This window comes from Capra hircus, chromosome 11, assembly GCF_001704415.2.
Source record: "Capra hircus breed San Clemente chromosome 11, ASM170441v1, whole genome shotgun sequence".
Lineage (NCBI taxonomy): Eukaryota > Metazoa > Chordata > Mammalia > Artiodactyla > Bovidae > Capra > Capra hircus.
The window spans coordinates 9,181,542-9,187,541 of NC_030818.1; the positions used below are offsets into that span (position 1 = coordinate 9,181,542).

General features: G+C 49.6%; 1 protein-coding gene across 1 annotated transcript in view; it reads right to left on the reverse strand.

Moving 5' to 3' along the window:
* The window catches only part of FHL2 (four and a half LIM domains 2), a 47,307-nt gene extending 42,503 nt beyond the window's left edge, over nucleotides 1-4,804 (reverse strand). Inside the window, exon 1 of the mRNA XM_018054974.1 lies at nucleotides 4,729-4,804. The gene's annotated coding sequence lies outside the window, so the exon portion shown is untranslated. The remainder of the gene's footprint in view (nucleotides 1-4,728) is intronic.

Genomic DNA, 6,000 nt, shown 5'->3' on the forward strand with positions numbered 1-6,000 from the left:
GAGTGACTGACACTTTCACTTTTCAGGTGGTTCCTGAGACCTGGAAGCTAGGAAAGCCCGGAAGAGCAACAGGGCTCCAACACAGGTCATGGGGCAGCTCACTGAAGACTGGACACAGGAGCTCAACTGTCAGCTATTCAGAAGCCACTCGAAGATCTCAAAAACATATTTCATGACACTTGACAAATATAACTGTCTGCAGTTTAGAGGAGAAGAGGGGAAGTGCTTGCTGAGCCTTAGGGTGTGCCCACCATATTCCTGCAGTGGGGGGTTGCTTGTCCCCATGTCCTGTGCCTCTGGGGAGAGGGCTGCTTCCTCTTTAGCAGAAGGGCCCCACCGTCCCACCATCGGCTCTTCCATTGTGGATGCTGTGTTCTACCATCTGTATTGGTCAAAGTCCCCTGGGTTTTGGAAATAGACATTCTCCAGTTCCATCAGGAAGAGGGAGAGGGAATTCCCTGCCTTCTGAAAGGTGACGCATTCTCTGTCTTGGTCACTTACCACCATCCCCAGCCCCACCCTGAAAAAGTCAATATTCATTTTTGAGATAGAAAACCAGTAGCAAAGTTTCAGCGGTGGTAAAGAATCTGCCTGCCAATGCAGGAGACATGAGTGTGATCCCTGGTCTGGGAAGGGACGCCGTGGAGCAACTAAGCCCAAGCACCCCAACTACCAAGCCTGTGCTCTAGAGCCTGGGAGCCACAGTTGCCGAAGCTCATGAGCCCTAGAGCCTGTGCTCCGCAACAAGAGAAGTCACCACAATGAGACCTCCACAACACAACAAAACGTAGCCCCAGCTCACCGCAGTAAGAGAGATGCCCGTGCAGCAATGAAGACCGAGAAGAGCCGAAAATGAATGAAGTCATAAAAAAGGAAAAGCCATCGCGTCTAAGTCACCTAAACCAATAAACAGAGCTCTATGACTCAAGGCAAGAGTAACTAAAATCAGAATGAGAAACACAAGGCCAAGAACGAGAACAGCACGTCTATTAAAACACCTTAGCAAAAAAAAAAAATTAAAAATAAATAAATAAAATACCTTGGCAGTGTGTTTCTCTCTCCTCCCAGATGGCTTGCTCCCTTCAGCTCTGCACTCCCTCTTCTCCCTTCCCCTGGCCAGCAGTCACACAAAAGGCAGTCTTTGATGTGGGGGTAACCCATGAGCACAACCCCCACCCCTGCACCGCCCCCCAAGCCCTTCCGCCCAAATTACAGGAAGAGGCTGGAAGCCCAGCACAGCTGCAGAGACCCTGAAACAAGGCCTGAGGAGCCCGGTCTTCAGGCTGCGTGTTTTAACTTATTTGGGGGCATAGAAGGAAAGTGAATTATGCAGTGGGGAGGGAGACGCTGCAGGGGAAGGGTGGGGTCTCGCTTCCCCCAGAGCTCTACCCACACAGCCCTTCCTTCTTGGGGAAATGGCACAGGTTGCTGTGGTTTGTTTTGTGTTTTTTTGGTTGCCTTTTCCCTTTTCCATGAAGACTCTCATTTGTAGAGCTGACCAGGAGGGAAAGCATTTCCTCAGCTCCTGCCTGAAGGACAGCACAAAGCCCTGTACAGAGAGGGGGATGTTTGACGGGGGCTCACTTGAGTCTGTAAAGATTCAGGAGAAAAGAAATCTGTCTCCAAGCCTTCGTTGTTGTTGCTCAGCTGCTCAGTCATGTCCTACTCTTTGTGACTCCATGGACCGCAGCACGCCAGGCCCCCCTGTCCTTCACTGTCCCCTGGAGTTTGCTCAAACTCATGTCCATTGGGTCAGTGATTCCATCCAATCATCTCATCCTCTGTCACCCCCTTCTCCTCCTGCTCTCAAACTTTCCCAGCATCAGGGTCTTTTCCAATGAGGAGAAGAGAATTTAAAATCAGTGCGTTTTGGACATCTATCTTTAAATATGGGATGTGTTAGGGACCAGTAGGAGAGTTGGACTGTGAAGAAAGCTGAGCGTCGAAGAATCGATTCTTTTGAACTGTGGTGTTGGAGAAGACTCTTGAGAGTCCCTTGGACTGCAAGGAGATCCAACCAGTCCATTCTAAAGGAGATCAGTCCTGGGTGTTCATTGGAAGGACTGATGCTGAACCTGAAACTCCAATACTTTGGCCACCTGATGCAAAGAGTTGACTCATTGGAAAAGACTCTGATGCGGGGAGAGATTGGGGGCAGGAGGAGAAGGGGACCACAGAGGATGAGATGGCTGGATGGCATCACCGACTCGATGGACGTGAGTTTGGGTGAACTCCGGGAGTTGGTGATGGACAGGGAGGCCTGGCGTGCTGCGATTCATGGGGTTGCAAAGAGTTGGACACAACTGAGCGACTGAACTGAACAGAGCTGAGGAGTGTTTTGGACTTCCCTGGGGGCTCAATGGTAAAGAATCGGTGTGCAAGGCAGGAGCCACAGGAGACAGGGATTCGATCCCTGGGCTGGGAAGATCCCCTGGAAGAGGGTACGGCAACCCACTCCAGTGTTCTTGCCTGCAGAATCCCATGGACAGAAGAGCCTGGCGGGCTACAGTCCATAGGGTTGCAAAGAGCTGGACATGACTGAAGTGACTTAGCATGCATGCACACACACAGGAGTATTTTAGGTACTCTTGAGAGTCCCTTGGATAGCAAGGAGATCAAACCAGTCGATCCTAAAGGAAATCAACCTTGAATATTCACTGGAAGGACTGATGCTAAAGCTCCAGTGCTTTGGCCACCTGATGCAAAGAGCCAACTCATTGGAAAAGACTCTGATGCTGGGAAAGATTGAGGGCAAGAGGGAAAGGGGGTGACAGAGGATTAAATGGTTAGATAGCATCACGGACTCAATGGATGAATTTGAACAAACTCCAGGGAAGAATGGGAAACAGAAGAGCCTAGCCTGCTACAGTCCGTGAGGTCACAGAGTCAGACATGACTTAGCAACTGAACAACAACAGGAAGCATGTAGGTGCCTGTGTGGAGCTGAAGGAAGCAGAGAGAAATGTGTGGCCCAGCCTCAGGGACCCCAGGTCATCAGAAACACTAACAGGATGACAAAATCCAAATTTTCAAAATGTTCTCAAAGACAGGTGAGATAGGAGTGAGCGGTCATGGTACACTTTATGGGAAAGTACTCAGCTTTGCATGAGAGTGTGACATTAGTGTTTCCTTAATATTAAAAAAGGGGCTCCGCAGTGCAATCATTTGAGTTGATTAGTTGGTGACTCCATTAAAAACAAAAGATTTTTATGATAGAATGGATCCCAAAATATAATCGACTTTATTACAACTCATCTTGTTGTTATAAACCCAAGACTCTAGCATTCCTCAAGAAACAAACAACTCTAAAAGAATCTGCCTGCAGTACAGGGTTTGATCCCTGTGTTGGGAAGATCCCCTGGAGGAGGGAATAGCACTATTCCTACTCCAGTATTCTTGCTTGGGAAATCCCATGGACAGAGGAGCCTGGTGGGCTACAGACCATGGGGTCGCGTAGAGTAGGGCACGACTGAGTGACTAATACTTTCACTTTTCACATGAGATAAAGTAGCATTAGCCCAATAACACAGATATCCATTTCTCTTTTGACCTCAGAATTATTTTTAAATAACTGAGCCCAGTTCTTTTTCTTCTTAGGTTGGACTTGATCAAATGCCCTGCTCAGGGTCTGGCTAGAGGATGTTTACACCTGTTATAACTTTCATCAGGTATGTGCCATTGTATCAGTATTAACATTATCCCGCAGTTGGCCTGAACATTAGCGCATTGCTAAGTACTATGATGTTTTTGAACCGTGGTGTTGGAGAAGACTCTTGAGAGTCCCTTGGACTGCAAGGAGATCCAACAAGTCCATCCTAAAGGAGATCAGCCCTGGGTGTTCTTTGGAAGGAATGATGTTAAAGCTGAAACTCCAATACTTTGGCCACCTCATGCGAAGAGTTGACTCATTGGAAAAGACTCTAATGCTGGGAGGGATTAGGGGCAGGAGGAGAAGGGGACAACCGAGGATGAGATGGCTGGATGGCATCACAGACTCAATGGATGTGAGTCTGAGTGAACTCCGGGAGTTGGTGATGGACAGGGAGGCCTGGCGTGCTGCAATTCATGGGGTCGCAAAGAGTCGGACACGACTGAGCGACTTAACTGAACTGAAGTACTATGCCTTTTGCCTGTATCCCACTCTAGAAATTAGTAAGTTATTAATGTATTTCCTTTTGAAAGCATACCACAGTGATCTGTAATTTTGAACAATCAGCCGTAACCAGTCATCTCGCATACACACCCTTCCCCAGCATAATCAGACTCATCAGTAACTGACCTTTCTACCCCAGGCCATCCGGAAATACTGTCAGGGAGAAACGGCTCGAGGGCACGGTAGTTTTTCCCCCTTTCAATGTTGATTTAATAATTTTTTTTCTTTTTCTTCCTCCCACTCCCCCCCCTTTTTTTTTTTAGATTTCTGGTGTTCAAAACTCAGTGCAAATTCCTGATTCTCACTGAGAGACAGTAAGATGCAAGAAGCACAGTGGTGCTCTCGTGTTCTCTGCGGGTCCCTCCTGTGGCTCTGGGAACAGCTGGAGCTTTGCTGCAGGGGAGCCAGCTCCCCCTCCCTATCCTTGGGGTCCCTGCTTGGGGTCTGCAGTCCACAGGGCCAGCAAGCTCCCTCCCGGGGTTGGGACACACCCCTGCACTGCTAGGGTGTAGGCTGTGCTTCCACGGAGGAAGGATTGTGAGGGAGGGGACAGAGGAGAGAGCTGGGCACCTTACCTGTCTTGTTTCTGCCTTCCAGCCTGACCAGGGTGGGTGACAAGAGCCGGGGGCCACCCGCCTGTGGGTTCGCCCCAATGTGCAGGCAACGGCCAGCCAGCTGGGCTATAAATAAGGCCGGTCCAGCGCACAGGAGATAAGAACACAGTCCCTGGCTCCTGCAAGCCTTTTAAGGTATGCAAATTAAAGGAGCCTCAGCCCCTAGATGAGAGGGACTGCCAGCTCCCCATCTGGCCCTCCAGCCTCAAGGACATCCCAGGCCTGGCACGTACTGATGCAGCGGGAGGGGCAGGAGAACCAGGGCACCAGGAAGCAATCTCCCTATGTCCAAAAAGCGGCAGAGCCTCCAAGGCCCCCAGGCAGTGAGCCGCTGGGCTGGGGGCTGTCGCTGAGACCCAGGAGCCGGAGGCAGCTCCCCGGGCACACACAGCCGTCTGTGGTCACCACGGGTTTTCAGCTGATCACTCCCCATCCCCCTGCCACTCCATCCCTAGCTTTAAGGGCGTTTGTTTGGGTGAAGATTCTGGGAAGACCAGGGATGGGTCTAATCAATCCCGGGCGTCCGGGAAGCTTGGATACATTTACGGAATATCCTGGCCCCAACCTCTCCACCCCAGGCTAATGGAGCCTCGAGTCATTTTCTCTAAAGAAAATGAAATCTTATGAGAGTCTTTCAAAATAGTATGCTGGAAGAGAAGGGAGAAGATTAACTGGGGAGAGCAGCCATGTCTGGTTCATCCCTAAATCTTTTACTGATTGAATTTCTTCCTAAAAGCATTTCATCCGGGGACTGCCGTCTGTGTGAGGGCAGGGTTCCCAGGTCTGGGAGTTTATTCTAAGAAGGGAGCCACGGATGTGAACAGAGACGCAGCGGAGAGGACATTGGTTTCTTTTAAAAATATTGTTTGATGTGGGCCATTTTTAAAGTTAAGTTTCTCGGGTGGTACTCGTAGTAAAGAATCTGCCCGCCAATGCAGGAAATGCAGGAGACTAGGGTTCAATCCCTGGGTGGGGAAGATTCACTGGAGGAGGGCATTGCAGCCCACTCCAGTATTCTTGCCTGGAAAAACCATGACCAGAAGAGGCTGGTGGGCTATAGTCCATAGGTTGTACAAAGGAGGACATGACTGAAGTGACTGAGCATGCAAGCACACATATTTTAAAGTCTTTGTTGAATTCGTTACAATATTGCTTCTGTTTTATGTTTTGATTTTTTTGGCTGCAAGACATGTGGTACCTTAGCCCCGCCTTATTAGGGATCAAACCTGCACC